The sequence below is a fragment of the Trichechus manatus genome, unplaced genomic scaffold, assembly GCF_000243295.1.
Source record: "Trichechus manatus latirostris isolate Lorelei unplaced genomic scaffold, TriManLat1.0 scaffold00096, whole genome shotgun sequence".
Lineage (NCBI taxonomy): Eukaryota > Metazoa > Chordata > Mammalia > Sirenia > Trichechidae > Trichechus > Trichechus manatus.
Genome location: NW_004444032.1, coordinates 8,025,402 through 8,049,901, shown reverse-complemented (window position 1 = coordinate 8,049,901; position 24,500 = coordinate 8,025,402). Strand labels below are relative to the sequence as shown.

General features: G+C 34.9%; 1 protein-coding gene across 2 annotated transcripts in view; it reads right to left on the bottom strand.

Moving 5' to 3' along the window:
- COG5 (component of oligomeric golgi complex 5) overlaps positions 1-24,500 on the bottom strand; it is a 304,101-nt gene that overhangs the window by 235,925 nt on the left and 43,676 nt on the right. The gene's annotated exons all lie outside the window — the stretch shown is intronic.

Sequence of the window (24,500 nt, the reverse complement as noted above, 5' to 3'; positions counted from 1 at the left end):
GAAGAAGCAAGGAAAAAACCATAAGATAATATATTGTTTTTCTTTCTCTCTACTAAATAAAATGAGAAATAAAAAACCAAAGGAAACTTTTGGAGACTATTTTCTTTACAGTTAGAGATAGGCACTTATATGTCCTCCTTATGAATATAAGTCCCCTAAAGGAAGAGACACAGCAACTACAGTGAACTCAAAGCTAAACATGAGATAACTAACAATAAATGTTAAGGAAAAAAACTCACGTCGTATTATAAAAGAGGAAAATAAGGACATAATAAAACCCGGAGATAATGGCAGGAAAAAGACCTACGATACTCAGAGATGCTGAGCTCTTAGAGAAATACAAAGAGAATATAGAATTGTGGGTTAAAGTTCACAGAAGAAAACTAATAGCTATTTGAAGACTGATCTTTTTCTAAAATGCATTCAAAACAATAAAAAGAAATTTAAAAAAAGAAACTCCAATTGATCAACTCAACAGATTCAAAATATAAAAACATATATTGCATAATAAGTAGAATTAAATTCAACATTAGAATATTAGAACAATTCACAGACGTTTGGAACAGAATGGTATTGATATGCAGAAACAAATGGAAAACTGGGCTCATCACTAATATGAAAGCTATCATCTTTTAAAGAATATTCGTTTCTGCAATAGAAAAAGAGCTGGACAATAATAATACTTAAATATAATAATATTTCTCTCCTTGCTCATGATAAAATAACACGTAGAAATAATCTTAAATAGTTCTACCATTCTATTCACACATTTTTAGCAGATCTCTATAAGCTACATCCATGTCTTTCAAGCATGACAGCTTTGTACTTTCACCAGCAAGTGGTAAAAAGTGCTGTCATTCCAGTCACTGCCATCAATATCAACTCACTACCACTATCAAACCCTGAAGCATCAAGTAAGATAAGGGAGGAGAGTTGAGGCTGCTGGGATTGGGGTCATCTTCTTCATCATGCTTTCATGAATGCCATATGTCATATATTTCTGAGAGGTTATTAAGCAAAGCAGACTGTCAGAGCATATCCACCAACTTTTCAGAATGAAGAGAAAAGGTAGCAGAGAGGATTATAAGGTTATGGAGAATCACTTTCACCCGCAGACAGTTGTGGACATACTATACAAATAGTAGATGCACAGTAATTTTTTTTTAATTTAATATAAAACTTTTTAATGTTACTGCTAAAAAATGTGAGTTCTGGCCATATTAAACCTAGGCTGGAGAAGTGATATCTATGTCAGTAATATTAAACACAGTCCCATATGTCAAAAAATATATTATTTATTGATTGGATAGAGAAGAACCAAAAATATAAAGATACATACTTCACTCTTAATGCCTTAAAAAAGAAAACCAAACCCGCTGCCGTCGAGTTCATTCCGACTCATAGTGACCCTATAGGACAGAGTAGAACTGCCCCATAGAGTTTCCAAAGAGCACCTGGTGGATTCGAACTGCTGACCTTCTGGTTAGCAGATGTAGCTCTTAACCACTATGCCACCAGGGTTTCCTCTTAACGCCTTAGGACCATTGAAATGTAAAAATCAAATTTACACAGTCTACACTTTTAACAGTTTTCTTCCCAAATCTTAAAAACTTTACTGTCTTTTCCTTTTGCTGTTGAATTTTTTTTACAACTATCACTTCTTACAATCCACAAAATCCTAGCAAACTATAGCTACCTAACTTGATAAATCTGTCTCAAATTCATATAATACAATAACAGTCTGTAATATAATGCAAACTTTTATAAAGCTTCAAAAAAATAATATATATGTACTAATCAGTGAATATTAGCGGAACTGAAAACGAACAACTTTTAAACTTCTGATCCTATTGTATGTTGTTTAGAAGAGTGTTTCTCAAAACATAGCCCACCTATATCAAAATCCCCTACTGTGCTTGTTTAAAATGCCAAGTCCTGGGGCTCCACCTCAGCCTTACTGAATCAGGATCTCTGGAAATGAAGCCTTGAAAAATCTACCTGTCAGTAAGTACTCCGAGATGGTGTGCTAAACTTTAAGAACCACCGTTTTTGATATTGGAAGACAGACTATATGCCAAAATGACATTCTGATAACTAATAAATAAAAAGATACAGAAGCAGCTCTGAACTCAATTTAGATCCTACTGTCTTCTTGAAGAAAAACATTTAAAATTTACATCACTTTAACTAATAAAATTTTAGTTGGATTCCCATATTACAATCCAGCAGGACAATAGTTTCCTCAAGACTAAAATTTCAGTTTATTAAAAGAAGTTATTTAAACAAAATTTTCTTTTAAAATCATACACACTCAGAAGATAAAACGGTACCAAACATGGAAAAGTAAGTGTTACTTACTTTCACGTCACTCAAATTCTTAGTTAATTACAGGTAGCCCCCAACTTACAATGTATTTGAGTTATGATGAACTGCACGTACAACCATCAGTGTATCTGGAACACTGCATCTTCTTAGAGGAAGATATGGGAAAATGCATGCAGGGGATATGGAAAAAATTGCTGAGTTACATGAACTTGCTCTAAGCATTTGATCAGGATAATATGATAAAAGAGATTGGTGGAAAAATCATCCATGTGGCAAGAACGCTGAATTTAGAACTTGGTATCACTGATGTGGAATAGCTCATAGATCACAAAGAAGGGGAATTGACAGATCAGGACTTAATGGATTTTAAAGAGGAAAGAAATGCTGAAGAAGAAAGAAATAATGAACAAGAGGAACAGAAAGTTCAAAAAATTCTGCAGTGAAAGGATTAGCTGTAGTTTTTAAAAACTAAATCAGGGATTACAGTTGCTTGAAAACATAGATCCAAATGCTGATGACTTTACTAAAGTTGATAGGCAGATTCAGGAACAGGAGATGCTACTGCAAAATATACGACGAGAAAAAGAAAAAAAACAGACAACTCTCACTAATTTTCTGACTAGAAACTCCATCCCCATTCCCAGGATAATCCAGATGATCCAGAACCTTCCACAAGCAGAGCTATTACCGCAACTGACAAAATGCCAATGTCATCCAACTCTTCTTCATTGTTGGAGTAAACCTTTATGATTTGTGTTTTTTTAAATGTATGTATGTATATATTAAAATATATCTGTAAGTCTGTAAGTCAATATATAATGTTTCCAACTGCCAAAGACAAAGATCGGACTTACAAAGATACTGATAATAAAAGGCGACAATATTGAAAACTAAAAAAAAGAGGTATGTGACTTAGATAGAACCAACTTAGACAGAGTCCTCAAAACAGAACCTCATCATAAATTAGTGACTACCTGTATAAAATTCCACAGCTACTGTTTGTCTTAAATTATCTTATTCTGACCAGAAATTAAACACTATAGTATTTCTGCTCATTTCAATACAGAATTTCTATTAAAACATAATACTGTACATAGAGGACAAGAATTACTTCTAAAATAAATTTGCAATGAAAATACTGAAAAACTGCATTTTGTGTATCTTTTGAACAGATGTCACTCAAGTTAGGTAGATAGTTTCAGTCAAACATTTTTCCTTTGTTATGCCATCAAAAACAGTTATGAAATATTCAACTACCCTTTGACATATTCATGATATCTTTAATTTCCTATTCTGTTTTATAACAGTTTAAGCAATACTAATACTTGCTGAATACCTCAAATGTTACTGATGAAACACTACCCTAGAAACATTTCTTACCAACCCTTTCATGAAAAATTCTTTCCAACTACCTTGATATTATCTTCTGTTGTAACTCTTTTGCTTTTTAATATTATCATCAATTGAACCATAAAACCAATCTATGACAACTTAGAATTGAAAATGGGCTGCTAGTGAATATTACTTAAATATATAAAGATAACCATTCAGGTGATTAGCTATGGCTACCTTACAGAAAGACCTCTGCCAAATAATATATTTCAGACAAACAGCAATGATTTTGATGCAGGGTTTCCTGGAGTCTCATAGATCCTCTGAAATTCTACGTAATTTTTTATGGACATATACATGTGTGTGTTTTTCCTAGTGCAAACATTTACAAATTTAATAAGACCCTCAAAAGAGTCTGAAACCCAAAACTAAAACAAAACTATTTTCAGTGTTAGAAAGAAAGTAGAGAAGCAAAACTGGTAAATGTTACATATAATTTTACTTATTTATGCTCTGCCTTATTCTAAGGAGAATATAAGACAACTTTAAAAAGCATACAATATTAGATACAATTAAACTAAGTGAGAAATAAAATTAGGGCAAGGAGGGTAAAAAGAATTGTAAAAAATTAGAAACTCTGGTATGAAAAGAAAATGCAAAATCCTTATCATTAAGTCCTGCACTCTTGCAAGAGGTGAGCCATAAATTGTTCCCTAGGCTTTCTATTAGGTAATTTAAAAAGGAAAAAGAGGTTGATTACACAACTTTTAGTATCCATAAAATAAAAATCCTATAGCTGTTCAGCAGAAGTACAAACAATTCCTGGCACTCAGACCAATGTTTCTCATGGGTCTTCTCAGAAAGTAAGTAGATAATGTATAAACAATGTTTTCCGCAGGATTTTGGACCAGTTCGAACCCCTGCTGAAAATTTGTAGTTCTAACAGGTTTCCAGGCAATGTTAATGCTCCAGGTTAGGGACCAATTCTGGGAACCACTAGTACAGCAGTGGTTCTCAAAATTTATTATACATAAGAATCACCTGGGGACCTTGTTAAAACATAGATTCTGATTCAGTATATCTGGGGGTGGAGATGCAAATTCTCAGCAGGTGGAACCGGAATAAACTGGTTCAAAGCCCTGGTTTTCCACAACAACATTATAGTAAAGATAAGCTAAGTCTCATATGGCTGTTCCTTATGCCCCTCAATGAACAAGAATGGCCACAATATTACAGAAAAGACAAGTGTCATAAGGTTGCGCAATGGATTGAATTGTGTCCCCGAAAAAATGTGTGTCAACTTGGCTAAGCCATGATTCCCAATATTGTGCGATTGTCCACCATTTTGTCATCTGATGTGATTTTCCTATGTGTTGTAAATCCTATCTCTATGATGTTAATGAAGTGGAATTAGAGGCACTTATGTTAATGAGGCAGGACTCACTCTACAAGATTAGGTCGTGTCTTAAGCCAATCTCTTTTGAGATATAAAAGAGAGAAACAAGCAGAGACATGGGGACCTCATACTACCAAAAAGAAGTACTGGGAGCACAGTGCATCCTTTGGACCTGAGGTCCCTGTGCTGAGAAACTCCTAGACCAAGAGAAGATTGATGACAAAGACCTTCCTCCAGAGCCAACAGAGAGAGAAAGGCTTCCCCTGGAGCTGGCACCCTGAATTCGGACTTCAAGCCTACCGGACTGTGAGAAAATAAACTCCTGTTTGTTAAAGCCATCCACTTGTGGTATTTCTGTTCCAGCAGCACTAGATAACTAAGATAGATTGATTCTTATAATTTTCCTCAATTTGCAATAATGTTATCAAACTAAAGGGAAATTTAATATAAAGAATTATATGGGAATGAATAATATAGTGTGTCCAGGTATAAAGCTCTCTACTATTCTAGCTTAATCCACAGATAGATTCTGGATTGATTAGCCTTCAGAACTATTCCATAAATATTCTCGCAAGAAAATTCTAGAAAAAATTCTAAAAAAAATAGAGAAATGGTTAAGTGTAGAACCTAAACCTGAATAGCCACCTGAACTAAGGGAAAGGCTAACGTCTGGAGAAGGCCACCCCAACCTTGCACAAAAGTGGCTGTTAACAAATTCTGAAATGACAAGCTAAAGAATTCAATTTTCATCAACTAATTTGAAGGAAAATTCATTGTGCCTGAGATTTATGATCCTCATTAAAATATCTGCTTCCTACCTTCCTAATTCAAAGACACTGTTTGAATGGATACAATAAAAGCTAACAGGAAAGAACTGTGTTCTCAGTTACATGATAAAAGATACTATACAAATATTTTATCACTGTTGTTAAATACAGGAAATAAGATATGAGACACTTATACAGCATTCTTCTATCAGTACCATTTAAATTAACAAATAAGCTTACTGGTTTTATAATACAACTAACTTCTCAGACTACACAAATGTTTCTAAAAACTCAATAAATAGCATACATAATAGGATCACAAAATGCCCAGACTGAATTTTCAAACAGTAGTAATCATAAAATCCTAGCTACCATCTAAACAAGGCTGTTATAAGCATTAAAAAAAATTATAAAAGTACTTTTAAATGGTTCATTATGATAGTACTTAGCCCTCATTTCCCCAAGTGTGAGTACTTTGTAAATGGTTTGGAGTTATATGAGCTTACAAAAGTGGTGGAGATAAGACAGATGTGCCAGTATAATATCATAAGGCAAAACATAACTATAATAAGAAGTACAAACAGAGCAATGGGGCTCAAAGGAAAAGGAGCACATGTAATGTATAGCTGGAAAAGCTGCAGAAAGGAAATGGCATTTGAAATAAACTTTAAATGAGGGATGAGACTGGCCGATGGCATTTGGACAAGAACAGCATATCAAACAGAGATACAGAATGAGCAGTTACACAGAAAACAGTCTCCAAACCAGTGAGTAATTCAGTTTGGCTGGTACATGGGCAACCAAAATACAACAGGGAGGCAAAAGATTCAAGAAAATATAAGAAAGTATTATGAAATAATGGACAGTTCAGATTTGTGATGAAGTTATGGATTCATCATTAAATGGTGCTGGGAAAATAACTAAACACTGGAAAAATAAAGTTAAACTCTTACCCATTCCCAGGGTCAGTGAGTCACACAACTTGAGGATGTACAGTTCACACTGTATTCCATGTGACAGTTAATGATATTCCCTGAAGTTGTGAGATGCAGTGGCTATATGTGTAAGTTATACCATATAAACCTGAGATGGATAAAAATAAAACCATAAAAATATTTGAAGAATACAGAGGTGAATATTTCTGTAATATTGTAGTGAGGAACCAAAGGAATCTATTATTAAGTAAGAGATTAATAAATGTAATATAAAATTTTTTAAGTTATACGTAAAGACTTTTTAAAACTTTTAAAGTTATTATGAAGACTCAAAGAAGACTAAAATACAACAAACTGAAAAACATATTTACAACCTATACAGAAAGGCAAATGTACCTTAATTATGTAAAGAACACTTATAAATAAACACAGGAATAGGAAAACGGGCGAAGAACACAAATGGGGAACTCACTAATGAAAAACAAATGACAACCACAAAACCATTCAACCATGGTCTGCAAAGTAGAACAAATTAAAAACCACAAATTAAAATAATATAGCAATTCTCACATATGTTACTGGTAAATATTTTTAAAAGCTATTGTTTAATTTTGGCAAGGGTGTATGCTCTTTGACACTGCTACTGGAAATATACTTTGTTTTGAAATATTAAGCAACACCTTAAAAACGACCTTTGACCAAGAAATTCCACTTATAAAATCTATCTTAAGGAAACAAATGTACCATTGCGCAAAGATGTACGTTAATGGATGATCATCAAAGCACTGGTCCTACTAGTGAAAAATATAAACCACTAAGACAATAAACAATAGCAGACTATTTAAATAAATTATTGGAAAGTTATCAACTGAAGATTATCCAGTCATTAAAATGATGATAAGGATTTGTGTTTAACATGAAAGGAAGTTCATAATGTACTGTTAAGTACAAAATAATATGAATAATAGATATAGTAATGTATAGACAAACAATTGGGAGGTTAGTTTCCCAAAATGTTATACGTAAATCTATGAGTGAGACCTATATTTTTCTAGTTTCCAGCAAGTAACATGTCTAGTTTTCACAACGAACATATATTATTAGTATAATTTTACAAATCAAAAAGGTTTAGAAAAAACAGTATTTTAGTAAACCATTGAGAGTAGTATGGCAGTAGCATTAATTTAAAAAATTATACAGAATTGAGATGATTACTCTGAAGCTAATTTATTTAAAAAAAAAAAGATACAGCACACAGCAGGCCATATAAAAATTGCTTCCTCCACTGTATTTGGGACCTTACTAATAGTTACCAGGGGACCTGGTGGCACAGTGGTTAAGAGCTCAGCTGCTAACCAAAATGTCAGCAGTTCAAATCCACCAGCCACTCCTTGGAAACCCTATGGGGCAGTTCTGCTCTATCCTACAGGGTCACTGTGAGTTGGAATCAACTTGATGGTAATAGTCACCAAATGTAAGTGTAAAATTATTAAATGAAACATATATAGGTAAAATCAAGTCTTTGAAAATTAAATTAATTGGTCACGTGTATATAATATTTAAAAGAGACATTTTCTCACAAAGCTACTACCCGTATTGAGACTTAATCTGTCAATATCCAGGTCTTGTTGTTCTTTTTGTCTTTAGTTTTATAAGTGTCTCCTATTCATGGGCATACTTTAAAAAATACTCATTCCTATACTATATTTTGCAGGGATTAAAAAGATGAAAACATCATATACATCAGTTTTTTGGTTTATTTAAAAAAAAGCAATAGACAGCACTTTTCTCATCTCTTCTTCCTGCATTCAAAACTATATATTTCCCCAAAGTTAAAACATCAAATAGATTAAACACGTCATTCTTCATTTAAAAAAACCTGGGCAACTACATAAACACAGTACATTAATTGTGATTTCTCTAGCCATTAAAAAGTTCCTTGAATAAGTCTGCCTCTATTATCCTGTACTTACAATTAGGCCAGGCTATCAAAAAGAGCCCTGGTGGCACAACGGTTAAGTGCTCGGCTGCTAGCCAAAAGGTCAGCAGTTAGAATCCACCCAACGGCTGCATGGGAGAAATACCTGGTGATCTGCTCCCACAAAGAGTACAGCCTAGAAACATTGTGGGGCAATTCTACCCTGTCACATGGGGTCATAATGAGTCGAAATTTGATTTGAAAGCACCTAACAACAATACCAAAACCAGTAGGGTGGCCCTGCCTGCTGCTGTCCTGCTCACTCGGACAAGGTGTGAGAGTTATCATGCCCACAGACAAGCCAGCAGCAAAGCACGCCCAATCCACCTGCTCTGACACATCAAAACAAAACAAAAAAGCAGGCTGAAACAAACAAATATACAATGAATAAAGAAAATAATATCCTAATGTCTAGGAGACAGCAAACAATAGCAAAATATGTAAAAACAAGGACAAGATGGCTCCAGCAAGTGACCAAAATAATTAGATAACCTTCCAACAGAAGAAAAGGTAAAACTTTCTTGCAAATACAACAGTGAAATTAGAACATTTCCAGATAAACAGAAATTAAGGGAATTTGTAAAAACTAAACCAAACTTACCAGAAAAATTAAAGGGAGTCCTTTGGTTAGATAACCTACAACATCAGACAACAACCTGAGTCTATGACACAGCACAGCATCAGCCAGGTATCAACCCAGATAAAGAACTCTCCATATAAAACAAAGCTAAAAGACAACACAGGGAACCAGAGACGTCTATCTGTAAATGACAACAATGTCAAAATAATAAAAGGGGGAATAAATGATGTAGGCATAGAACTTTCAAATGAATAGGAGTCAAGGCAATATCAAGTAATAAAAGGCTGGTTTAAGCTTAAACATGAACTTTAAACAGGAGGGTAAATTTCAAGGCAACCACAAAAAAAGTTAACAAACCTACTTATCAAAGTAAAAAAGAAGAAAAACATAAAGACTTAGTAAGCATAAAATCTATAATAAAGAAGGAAATGAAAAAGAAAATCCATAAACAGAAGGAACTCAGCTCAGGAAAGTAAGAGGAACAAGGAAAACATCAGCACCACATACACAAAAAAAAGTACAACAAAATGACAGCAATAAACTCACACCTATCGATAATCACACTGAATGTAAATGGTTAAATGCACTAGTAAAGAGACAGAGAGTGGCAAAATGAATTAAAAAATACAACTCATCAATATGCTGTCTACAATAGACACATCTTAAACCAAAGACATAAAGATATTAAAAATCAGAGGAGGAAAAAATATATCAAGCAAACTGTAGCCAAAAAAGGGCAGGAGGAGCAATACTAACCTCAAATAAAATAGACTTTAAGGCAAAATCAACCATAAAAGACAAGGAAGGACATTATATAATGATTAAAGGGACAATCTACCAAGTAGACAAAACTTCAATAAATATCTACGCACCCAACGACAGAGCTCCAAAATACATAAAACAAACTCTAACAGCACCGAAAAGAGAAACACACAGTTCCGCAATAACAGTATGAGACTTCAACACACCACTCTTGGTAAAGGACAGAACATCTACAAAGAAACTCGACAAAGATACAGAATAGCTAAACGCCCAAATCAACAAACTTGACCTCATAGACATATATAGAACACTCCATCCAACAGGAGCAAAGTATACATTCTTTTCCAATGCACATGGAACACTCTCTAGAGCAGACCATATTTTAGGCCACAAAACATCCCTCAATAAAATCCAAAACATCAAACCAATATAAAGCATTTTCTCTGATCACAATGCCATAAAAGTAGAAATCAATAACAGGAAGAGTAAGGGAAAAAAAAAATCCAAATATATGTAAACTGAATAACACCTTGCTTAAAAACCTCTGGGTAATAGAAAAAAAAAATGTAATGAAAAAAACTCCTAGAATCAAATGCAAAGGCAGCACACAGAGATCAATTTATAGCAATAAATGCACACATTAAAAAAGAAAAAATAGTCAAAATCAAAGTGTTAGCCCTACAACTTGAACAAATACAAAGAGAACAGCAAAAGAAGTACACAGTCACCAGAAGGAAAGAAATAATAAAGATCAGAGCAGAAATAAATGAAATAGAGAACAGAAAAACAATAGAAAGAACAAGGTCAAAATTTGGTTCTTTGAAAAGATCAACAAAATTGAGAAACCATCAGCCAAACTAACAAAAGAAAAATAAGAGAGGAACCAAATAACCCAAATAAGAAATGAGATGGGGGACATTACAACAGACCCAAATGAAATAAAAAGAATCATAACAGAATATTATGAAAAACTGTACTCCAACAAATTTGAGAGCCTAGAGGAAATGGACAAATTTCTAGAAATACACTACCTACCTAAACTAACACAAACTGAGGTAAAAAATCTGAACAGACTCATAACAAAAAAAGAGATTAAAGAGGTAATAAAAAACACCCAACAAAAAAAAATCCCTGGCCTAGACTGCTTGACTGGAGAGTTCTACCAAACATTTGAGAAGAGCTTATGCCAGTACTACTCAAATTATTTCAGAACACAGAAAAAGGAAGGAATATTCCCAAATTCATTCTATGAAGCCAGCATAAACCCAATATCAAAACTAGGCAAAGGCACCACAAAAAAAGAAAATTACAGACCAGTATCTCTCATGAATACAGACGAAAAAGATTCTCAACAAAATTCTAGCCCATAGAATTCAGCATCATATTAAAAAATAATAATACACCATGACCAATTGGAATTCATACCAAGTATGCTAAGATGATTCAATATCAATTAATCAACGTAATCCAGCACATAAACAGAAGAATCACTGTCAATCAACACAGAAAAGGCATTTGATAAAGCCCAACACCCGTTCAAAATTCTCAATAAAATAGGAATAGAAGGGAAATTCCTCAACAAAATAAATAGCATCCATACAAAACCAAGAGCCAACATCATTCTCCATGGAGAAAAGTTGAAAGCATTACCTCTAAGAATAGTAACAAGACAAAGATGCCATTTATCACCACTCCTATTCAATATTCTGCTGGAAGTCCTAGCTGGAGCAATAAGGCAAGAAAAAGAAATAAAGGCACCCAAATTGGTAAGGAAGAAGTAAAACTATCCCTATTTGCAGATGATATGATGCTATACGTAGAGAACCCCAAAGATTCCACAGAAAACTACTGGAACTAATAGAAAGATTCAACAGAGTAGAAGGACACAGAATCAACATACAAAAATCAGTTGGATTCCTATACACCAACAAAGATAACTTCGAAAAGGAAATTAGGAAAACAATACCATTTATAATAGACCCTAAAAAATATAAAATACTCAGGAATAAATCTAACCAGGGATGTAAAATACTTATACAAAAAAAACCCTACAAAACACTACTGCAAGATACCAAAAGAGATCTACATAAATAAAAAAACATACCATGCTCATGGACAAGAAGATTCAACATTGTGAAAATGTCAATTCTACCCAAAGCAATCTACAGATATAAGGCAATCCCACTCCAAATACTAACAGCATTCTTTAACAAGATGGAAAAACTAATCACCAACTTTATATGCCAAGGAAAGAGATACCATCTCACCCTGACATTATTGGCACTAATCAAAAAAACAGAAAATAACAAATGTTGGAGAGGCTGCAGGAAGATTGGAACTCTTACGCAGTGCTGGTGGGAATGTAAAATGGCACAACCACTTTGGAAAATTATATGGCGCTTCCTTAAAAAGCTAGAAGTAGAAATACCATACAATCTTGCAATCCCACTCCCAGGAACATATTCTAGAGAAATAAGAGGCACCACACAAATAGACATATGCACACCCATATTCACTGCAGCATTATTCACAATAGCAAAAATATGAAAACAACCTAAGTGCCCATCTACAGATGAATGGATAAACAAATTATGGTACATACACACAATGGAATACTATGCAACAATAAAGAACAATGATGAATCTGGGAAACATCTCACAATATGGATGAATCTGGAGGGCATTATGCTGAGTGAAATAAGTCAATCACAAGAGGACAAATACTGTATGAAACCACTATTATAAAAACTCATGAAAAGGTTTAACACAGAAAAAAATAATCTTTTTGATGGTTATGGGGGGGGTGGGGAAGGGAAATCACTAACTAGATAGTAGACGAGTGTTAACTTTGGTGAAGGGAAAGACAACATAGGGGGAGTCAGCACAACTTGACCAAGGCAAAGTCACAGAAACTTCTTAGACACACCTAAACACCTTAGGGATTGGGTTACTGGTGCTGAGGGCTAGGGACCATGGTCTCAGGGGACATCTAGGTCAATTGGCATAATATAGTTCATAAAGAAATTGTTCTACATCCTACTTTGCTGAGTAGCGTCCAGGGTCTTAAAATCTTGCGAGTGGCCATCTAAGATACATCTATTGGTCCCATCTCATCCAGAGCAAAGGAGAATGAAGAAAACCAAAGACACAAGGAAAATATTAGTCCAAAGGGCTAATGGACCAAATAAACCACAGCCTCCACCAGCCCGAGCTCAGAAGTAGACGGTGCTTGGCTACCACAACCTAGCGCTCTGACAGGGATCACAATAGAGGGTCCCCAACAGAGTGGGAGAAAAATGTAGAACAAAATTCAAATTCACAAAAAAAGATCAGACTTACTGGTCTGACAGAGACTGGAGGAACTCCTAAGACTATGTTCCCTGGACAACCTGCTAACTCAGAACTGAAGCTACTCCTGAAGCTCACCTTCCAGCCAAAGATTAGACAGGCCTATAAAACAAACAATAACACACATGGAGAACGTGCTTCTTATTTCAATCAAGTGTACGAGACAAAATGGGCAACACCTGCCCAAAAGCAAAGACAAGAAGGCAGGAAAGGATAGGAAAACTGGACTAATGGACATGAGAAACCAGGGCAGAAGGGGGGAGAGTGCTGACACAGTGCAGGGATTGCAACCAATGTCACTAAACAATTTGTGTATAAATTTTTGAATGTGAAACTAATTTGCTCTGTAAACTTTCACTTAAAGCACACACACATATACACAAAAAAACTAGTAGGGTATAAATTCATTAAGCTGAACACTTACAGTAGGTGTACTTTGCTTATAATTCAATAAAAAGTTAAAAAATAAAATTAGAGGGACTGTTTAAATGAATATCTGTTTAAAGTCTTTAAATATTCTTAGAATACATTTAAATAACCAGAAGCAAAACATGAACTCTCAACTAAGATGTACTTTTACTTTCTTGGAATACTCAAAATAAACACATAGAAATCCCAGACCAATCTTACATGTCAGTTGGGATAAATGTTGGTTCAAAAGAAAATTGCAGGTAGCATCAATGGAGAAGGCACCATTACATTAAATCAGAAGAAAAAGTTGAAAAGGTCACTCAACTTCAACTGACTAACAACATGGTTATAGGCCCAACCCAAAATTTACCAAAGTCCCAAATTCACATTCTGCTTTTGTCTCTTAGAACTTTGGTTCTCATTAGCACCTCCACCAGAGCACAATCTCTGTTGTTAGTTGCCTTTGAGTCGATTCCAACTCATGGTGACCTCAAGTGTGTAGAGGAGAACTGCTCCTTGGGGTTTTCAAGGCTGTGCCCTTTCAGAAGTAAATCACACCAGGCCTGATTTCTAAGAAGCTTCTGGGTGAGTTCTAACCACCAACTTTTCAGCTAGTGGTCTATTGCTTAACCGCTTTTGCCATCCAGGAATTAACAGTGAAACTCCAATCAATCAATTTTCCTTATTGTTAAAAGAAAATAATCTATGTTTAAGGAGGAATAGTGAGGAAAGAAGTTCAAATTGTAACTTCAAATAAAGGTTTGAGAATAACTATACAGTTCAGGAGTCCCTGGGTGATACAAATGGTGATCTACTTCCAAATAATCAGTCACTGAAAACCCTATGGAGCACAGTTCTACTCTGACACACATGAGGTCACCATGAGTTGGAATCAACTTGATGGCAACTTTGTATTTTTCAAAGATGGAACCTAAGAATTGCTCATAAAGGAAAGACCTTCAAGGAAAAGAGCCACCCAGTCAAATAGTGTGAGGTGTTAATGAACTGAACAATTAATTTGCAACATAACAAATAATCAATCCGAAGAGATTAAAAAAAGAAGAAATCCAAGTCTTCTTATTAGCTGTGTGAGTCTGAGAATATTAATCTCATCCAGAGTGTTTCCCTATCTGTAAAATGATCAACATATACCTCAGAGGGCTGTTGTGAGGTTTAAATGAGATAAAACTATACAATGTTTAGCATAGTACTTGCCACATACGAATCAATGGTAGTTGTTTTCATTATTATTCTGAAATTGTAATTTAAAAAAACGATTAACAAATGCATTTTCAATTCAATTATGTGATGTAGTAATAAAAAAGGAATTTCTAGGATTGATTACTCTAGCTTCTCAAAAAAAGAAAAATTCTTTCTTGCCCCAGTAGGAATTTGAGAGGCTTGATTTTCACTTTAATGGTTTTTTTTTTTAATTTTCCTTCCAGTACCCATCTCTAACCTGAAAATCTTTATAGTAACACTTTAATATTTTGATCCCAAACAAAATGCATGAGAAATGTACTTGATTTGATAATTTAAAAATAGCACTTTTGCACACGTAAGAGTAGAACACAACCACAGATTATGGTGCATACTCAATGTAACCTTCAAAATATCATACAAATTTGTTCTTTAGTTCTATTTATAAATAACGATGAGAAAGGCAGTTTTTGAGGGCTCACTACAGGCTAAGCAAAGTGGAAACCCATTGCCATCAAGTCGATTCTGACTCATGATGAACCTATAGGACAAAGTAGAACTGCCCCATAGGGTTTCTAAGAAGCAATTGGTGGATTCAAACTGCCAACCTTTTGGTTAGCAACCGAGCTCTTAACCACTGCGCCACCAGGGCTCCAAGCAAAGTGAAAGTTGACCTATAAACTCTAGTCTCATTAAATCTACCCAACAGCCTTTTGAAACCTAAGACAGAAGTTAACTAGACTCGTCAAAATCCACACAGTTAACAAGAGGGATGGAAATGGGATTAAAACCAAGGTCTAGATGGTTTCAAAGCCAATGCTTTCCTGTCTCCTAATTGCAAATTACAAAACCAGAACAATTATGATATTTTATGGTATAATTTTTTATGATGTTTTGAAGTCTCCAATGTGTTAGTAAAGTGAATATTTCTTTAATGAAAAAAAAGTTTATGAATACTGTGTTGTTATGGTTATTATATGAAAATAACTACCCTCCATGTGCCCATTCAACAAGATTTATTCATGACAGAGAATTTTTAGCAAAACAGAGGCACTTGGCCAAAGTAAAATGGCTGCTGCAGAGTCAGGACATGGAATCCATTTTGAGTTTTCTTTAATGCAGGCACTGGCTCTTGAACTGAATTCTTTGCTGGTTGTTAAGTGTATATAAGGGAATGCTTTTCTCTGCAGTTAAACTAAAGATGTGGAAAGAATGTCCCCATATAGGGTATTGGCACCAGGGGTCTTATCGAAACTACCCATGCAGGATGTTCCCAGATGATATTTACCACAAGTAAGCTATTACTGTAAGATATATTGTCTAATTAAGCAAAACTATTGTCTTTTGAAATTGTATATAGCTGTACTTAGGAGGAGCCCTGGTGGGGTAGTGGTTAAGAGTTCAGACTGCTAACCATAAGGTCAGCAGTTAAAATCCACTAGCCACTACTTGGAAGCCCTAGGAGGCAGTTCTACTCTGTCCTATAGGGTTGTTATGAGTCGGAATCTACTCAAAGGCAATGGGTTTTGTTTTTGTTTTTTTTTGGTTGGTACTTAAGGAATGCTTACACATTGTAATCTCAGGATATCTATGTCCAAAGATAGTTATTCAATACCTTGCTGCTTTGCTTGCAGTTCATTTTCATTAGTCATCATATCAAGAGAGTAAGCAGGATATTTCAGAAGCAGTATCCCATTACAGCTGTTTCCTTTAAAATCGTCAATTAACATTTCATATCTGTGTGTAAAAAAGCTATCTGTTTCCTGCCAATAAAAAGTCATATAATTGATAACTCTGGCACTTTCTTCTTCCATGAGGAGAGGCAGGACGCATTAAAAAAAAAAAAAAAAAAAACTGTGGGTTTTGTGTGTGTGTACTTTATTTTGTTTTGTTTTAACTCTAATGCCTTCTTAGTGCAGAAGTCAATATTAGTCACTTAAACAGTATTACTACTTATACATCCAGGGAAGTAAAAAAAAAAAAAAAAAAAAGAGTGAATCAAAAAAATGAGAGAACTAAATGGAATGGTAGATAGATCTGGAGTCTGTTCAATTGGTGCAAATAGGCAAGCAGCATATCTTAACGTCTAAGTTTATAATTAGGATAGTATCTAGTCTCCATTTCCATTTATTTGAAAGTGCCTTCCCAAAATTCTCCAAGCTCCCTTCCCTAATTAGCCCAGATGGGGCCATTTCTAAACCATTATGAAAAAGAATGAAACTACTAAGACCAATCAGGATTTAAGCCCTGGAGTAGAGGAGTGGGTCCTTCACTGTGTCCAAGATTACTAGGAAGATGAACACTTAACAAAACTGAGACTCTGCCAGAAAGGAAGAATGGGAGAAAGGAATTTGGAAGTCAATCAATAATGTATGCTACACTGACTGAATATACATCCATATGTTTTAAAAACTAAATAAAGATTTAAAAGTTGGCATCCTATTTGAAAAATGAAGATCCTATCCAACTGTTATTTCTTGGACTATATGAAGGAGGTCTTCAGGAATAGCTGCTGGCAAATTCAGCACTTTCCTCAAGCAGCAACTCTGGACAAAGTTGACAACTGAGCAATTGAATCTCCAGAGACGCAGACCACATAATTTAGACATGGAGATGTTCCACAGTAGATGTTACCAATTCCTGTCACAGGTATAGAAAAACCTTCATAAATCTCTTAAGTATCATTTGATTCTCAGCATCATACCTTCTTGATGTATTCACCAGGATAAATTAGCCATAAAATATATCCCTAGATAACTAACTTGACCATTTTGAGTTATATGATATAAACATTATAATTTAGAGAATGGTTTGCCTGATAAAATGATTTCAGGATTTTTTTCCAAAATGTAATTACCTTATACATAATTAATATAGAAACAATATAAATCATCACCACTAACCACTGAATATATTCCTAATTGTGATAATAAACCTGTATCACCAGCATCATCTTCCTTTTGGATATGGTAGAGAACACATTTCTGATTTATTAAAAGAGATTTCAAGTCCCTAGCAGAGAAATTAAAACAAAAGAGTAAAACTTTATCCTATTTCCCTAAACACATCTCTCAAAAAATTATGCCTGCCTATCCTGTTGTTTACATGGTATTAATATGTAGCATTCTATAAGTATGCCAATGATCATAAATTTACATTGAACCATTTTAACTTAGTCTATACTACAGGGTCGTTATGAGTCGGAATCGATTCGACGGCAATGGGCTTTTAGGTTTGTAGCCAATTTCAATTTACCAACCCAAAGACTCATGAAAACATTTTATATTGTTCTTGGCTTTTTTACATATAAAGTAATGAAGTATAATGGCAATCAAAAGTAGAATAGCCCACCTAAACTTCTTGTACAATATTAGAGACCCAAAGCTGCAATTCATTAAGAAGAAAGTTGATACCATTTTAAAGGAAAAATCATTTAAATAAGAAGCTTATATTTCTGAGGTACTATGTTTGTATGGAGCCCTGGTGGTGCAGTGGTTAAGAGTTTGGCTGCTAACCAAAAGGCTGGCAGTTCAAATCTACCAGTCATTCCCTGGAAACCCTATGAGGCAGTTCTACTGTTCTATAGGGTTGCTATGAGTTGGAATCGACTTGAAAGCAACTGTTTTCTTTTTTTAAATGTTTGTATACAATTAAGACACATTTCAATTTTTTTTAAATTAATATTATTAGTGCTATGAAGCGGAATGGAAAAGAGCTTGAGTACTCCTGGCTTAAGAGCCCAAATGGAGAAAAAAGAAAAAAAAAAACCTTAAAATAAAGAAATTGAAAAATGTGATACACTACTAGTTTGAAAACCTTACACTAAATAAATTGTTCTCAAACAGTGATAAACGTACCAGCAGGGGGTGACAGAGAGTAAGGTAAAATACACAGCTTCCAGAGCATTATTAGTCAATCATATGGAATAAAACATATACCTAGAAATGCAACTGCAACTCTGGAATGTATGAAAAACAATGTACCAAAGTTTACGAAAAGTGGGCTACTTGTTTCTGTCAGGCTGTTATCCCGTTTTTGTTTTGTTTTGTTTTGTTTTGACACTACATGATAAAAGATAGAACCAATAAAAGAGGATTGATAGATGTTATATGGGTTTCATCTGTTAAAAAAAAAATTTAGTAACATTAAATTTCAATAGTTAAAGAGTTTTGTGTATGTGTTTTAAAATGCTTATCTCCACCACATGTAAACCCATACTTAAGGATGAAGCCACTAAGCTGACCATTTGGATGTAAGCACGGCATCATCTCCATCTGCTGGTAGCTAAACCCAGTCATGTAGTATGTAAAGAATTTAAAGACCATGTAACCAAGTGTACTTATTGAAAATGTTTATCATCCCATGTGATTAAATTGTAAGTTTAAAAATGTACATATTGAATACCCTGTATCAAAGTTGTCACAAAAAATTCTATAAATTAAATGCATTAACAATCAAGTCACCTCGAACTTATAGTGAAGATAAACCTAACTTAATATTGGAAACAGATTCATGGCATATTTATAACTTTTCCTATTAATTAACAATGTTAATAATCTTGAAATATTAAAACTTTCTAAAAATTTCACCATCTACATCTTTAAACATCTCAAAAAACATTTATTAGTTTAATAATTATTGGGTATCTATTATATAGGAAAGATAATATAAATCATATTTACTTTCTCTTACTTGTGCATAAATATCAGAAATGTTTGCTTGTAAGTATTGTTTTATCAGATTGAGAAGATATTATGGCTATAATAAGAACATACGTCTATGAGAACAAGCTTACGCTATCTCTTCTTTCCACGATAAATATCTCATAAAATGCCTCTATGATAAATTTTATCTTCTTTAAGAATGTCTTCTCATGATACATGGTGTTAATATACTGCAGCTTAGCAACAAAATTATAAAACACAGAAAATAAACCATAGCAATAAAAAATTAATGGAGAAAACACTTTCTACCATACCCAAGTGCTTAATTATAATTTACTACTGGATTATACTTTTTTTTTTAAAAAAAAAAGAATATTTAAATGATGAATGTGATGGATTGAACTGTGTTTCCCCAGACTTGTGTTGGAATCTGTGATCGTTAAGGTTGTGTGTCAACTTGGCTGGGCCATAATTCTCAGTGGTTTGGCCGTTATGATGTAGTTTGGCAGTCGTATGAGGATGGGATCACTTCCACGATGAGATCTGATATAATGTGATCACCTCCATGATGGGATCTGCTGTGAGTAGACAATCAGTTGAAAGGGAGTTTCCTTAGGGGTATGGCCTGCATCAATGTAAGTGGACTCTCTGGCAAGTTTTGCGGGCTTTTGCTCACTCTGGATCCTGCAGCTGGCTCTTGTTTGTCTGACCTCCAGTTCTTGGGACTTGAGCTAGCAACTTATCTGCTGTCTTGCCTGCCGATCTTGGGATTCATAGGTCTTCTCAGCCTGTGAGCAAGAGCCCTACTGTATGACCTGCCAATCTTGGGTTTGCCAGCCCCTACAGCAAGGTCAATCAGGAGAAGCCTCCAGCCTAACCTATGGATTTGGGATGTTCCAGCCTCTATAACCACGTAAGCCATTTCCTTGATATAAATCTCTTTATATAGATATTTATATGCTTTACTGGTTTTGCTTCTGTAGAGAACCCAGCCTAAGACAGAATCCTAACCCCTATATCTGTGAATGTAATCCTGTTTGGGACTAGGGTTTTCTTTGTTATGTTAATGGACCATATCAGTATATGGTATGTCTAAAACCTACTCACCTCTGAATTATAAGGAACAGCACAGACACAGAGATAAATGAGCATAAATGGGGAAGATAGATGCCACACGATGATCATCAAGGAACCTCAGAATGCCAGGGCTACAGAAGCTGAGACAAGAATCTTCCTCTAGAGCTCACAGAGAAAGCCTTCCTCTATAGTCAGTTCCCTGAATGTGGACTTCTACCCGCCTAAACTGTAAGAAAATTAATTTCTGTTCTTTAAAGTCACCCACTTATGTTATTTCTGTTACAGTAGCACTAAGAAGCTAAGATAATGACTCAATAAAACTTTGATATAGAATGTTAAGTCACTAACAACAGTCAATCCACCATCACAATATAAAATATATTTACCATGTGATCATGTCGTATCATATATATAGTATATGTTAATATATTAATATTTTATATCTTAGTTGTTAATACTAGACTATCATACTGCAAAGGTCATTTTCTCATTTTCACATAATTATAATACACACTCATTTAGACTACTTTTGTATTCAAGGTATTCTTAGAAAGTAGAATAAAAATGTGATTTTTATCCTTTTTAAAAAAAGGACCCTGGGAGATGTATCAATGACAGCAATCCCTTTTGTGAAGCAATTAAATGCCGCCACAATTTAAGAAAAGGTGATAATCTGTTGGAGAGATGTCAGGGGAGTAAGGCAGGGGCAGCAAAATCTCATAACCTCGTTCTGTTTATTTTCGAAGAGTGGTTTGAGAAGGGCATGGTCGAGCATTGTCGTGCAACAGAATTGGTCCATCTCTGTTGACTAGTCTTGGCTGTTTTGATCTCAATTTCTTATGTATACGATCAATTTCCTCAGAATTTGGGTTTGCACTGATTGATTACCCTTGTTGCAAAAAAAGAAGAATGGATTATGCCTTTTGCAAACCACTATACAGTCACCATTACCTTTTTTGGGTGCAGTGATTGTTCTGAAGACTGCTCTGCATCTAACCATTGCCCAGATCGTTTATTACTGTCAAACAGTATCCATTTCTTGTCACAAGTAACGATACGTTGCAAAAAAGGCTCATTTTTGTTGTGGGTTAGCAGCGATGAGCACACCTCTACACATCACAATTTCTGATTTTCCATCAATTTGCGTTGAACCCATTTGTCCAACAATTTCACTTTTCCGACGGCACTCAAAAGGTGGGAAACAGTCATAGGAGATATTCCCAAGTCTGCTGGAAGATTCTGAACTGTTGATCTAGGGTTGCTTTCCAACAATACTTTTAATTTATCTTCGTTTATGACAGATTTTGGTTTTCCTGAAGCTCATTTTGAAGGCTCTTGTCTCTAGAGTGAAATTTCCGAAACCACTGTTATATTGTTCGCTGGTTAGCAACACCCTCTCCAAATGCCAAATTGGTGTTTTTCTTGGCCTCAGTTGCATTATGTCATAATTTGAACTCATTATAAAAAAGCTGTCATGATTGTTCAACAGTCACCATATTACTGAGGGGCAAAAAAATCAATGCTTACAAGACAAGAACCATGGAGAAAACAAAGTCAAATGATTATGAAAGCAAGTCTATTAATATGAAGTGGTATAACCTAATAGCTACTTACCCTAACATGTCTAATTAGAATTCAAAAAGATTCATATCGAATCTGATATTTCATGTGGCATACCTTAATATTTCACCTGGCTACCCCAATTCAAGCCTCAAGACCTTTCAAGTTTAAGAGATTGGTTTTAAGTTAATTTTAAGTGGCCATGTATATATACTGCTACTAATCATTTTAATCGTTATAATAACAACCATACTGATATAGACATTGATAATTTTAGAAATGTTTCAATAACAGAAATATTATTTAGTGTACATGTGTAATAAACCAAACTTGTTGCCGCTGAGTCGATTCTGACTCATAGCAACCCTACAGGACAGAGGAGAACAGCCCCAATAGTTTCCAAGGAGTGGCTGGTGGATTCGAACTGCCAACCTTTTGGTCACCATCCATAGCTCTTGACCACTGTGCCATCATGGCTTTGTACATGTGTAATAGGACTGCCAAATTACTATTTTTATTAAAATATTAATTCCAAAAGTAGGACCTTTATTTCTCTTCCTCTTAGCTTCTCCTTGTTAGTTAACAATGCCAGGATTTGCCAAGATTGAATCACAATCATGAATGTTGAAGACATGATACCTTTGTAAATATTGAATAGCACATAATCGGCAAAGCTTTCAAAATTTAAATTAATACAGTATATTTTGAGATAATGCCAACATAAACTATACTTTCTAACAACCTCTTAACATTTAATATTTACAAAAGCTCTGGGTAAAGCCAACACAACACTGGAAGGATAACGGGTTTATGCTCTGCGTTGCACCAACTAAGAACGTTATGATTAATACTTGTGCCTGCTTTTTAAAAAAAGACTACATGATCACCATTTATATTACAGCATCTGTCGATTCTAGAAAAGGCAGTAATCATAATCAAAACCTAGCAAATTTTTATTATGAAGGAGCATCAGCGATGACAAACATACATAATAAAACTCGGAATGATTTGTATTTGTTTTTAATGGTTCCATTATCCTGCAGACTATTTTTGGAGCACAGAAATTAAATGCGATAGAGCAAAAAATAACAGCTAATACTAGAATTTTTACACTCCCAAGTTTAGCACTACTTTGAGGAGGCAGCTCTTTCCCGGTCATATTTGGAGTGCCTTCCAACCTGAGGGGCTTATCTTCCAGCACTATATCAGACAATGTTCTGCTGCTATTCACAAGGTTTTCACTAGCCAGTTTTTTCAGAAGTAGACCACCAAGTCCTTCTTCCTACTCTGTCTTAGTCTGGAAGCTCCACTGAAACCTGTCCACCACGGGTGACCCTGCAAGCAACCACAGTATGACACTGGGGATTGCATAATAGAATTTTTTGCAAGACCAATGACTTATTCATTGCAAATACCCTTTCCCAAGAACATAAACAGTGACTACACAGATGGACCTCACTGGATGGAATACACAGGAATCACATCGACTACATCTGTGGAAAGAAATGATGGAAAAGCTCAGTATCATCACTCAGAACAAGGCCAGGGGCTGACTGCAGAACAGATCATCAACTGCTCATATGCAGGTTCCAGTTGAAGCTGAAAAAAACTAAAACAAGCCCATGACAGCCAAAGTAAAACCTTGAGTATATCCCACCAGAACTCAGAGAAAATTCTCAAGAAAAGATTTGACGCATTGAACACTAATGACCAAAGACCAGACGAGTTGTTTGAATGACATCAAGGACATCATACCTCAAGAAATCAAAAGGTCATTAAAAAGACAGGAAAGAAAGAAAAGATGAAAATGAATGTCAAAAGAGACTCTGAAACTTGCTCTGGAACATAGAGCAGCTAAAGATATGGAAGAGATGATGAAATAAAAGAGATAAACAGAAGATTTCAAAGGGTGGCTTGAACAGGAATAGAAGGGAAACTCCTCAACATGATTAAGGGCATTTATACAAAGCCAACAGCCAACATCATCCTAAATGGAGAGTTTGAAAGCATCCCCCTTGAGAACAGGAACCAGACAACGATGCCCTTTATCACCACTCTTATTCAACATAGTGCTGGAGGTCCTAGCCAGAGCAATTAGGCTAGAAAAAGAAATAAAGGGCATCCAAATTGGTAGGGAAGAAGTAAAAGTATGTCTATTTGCAGAT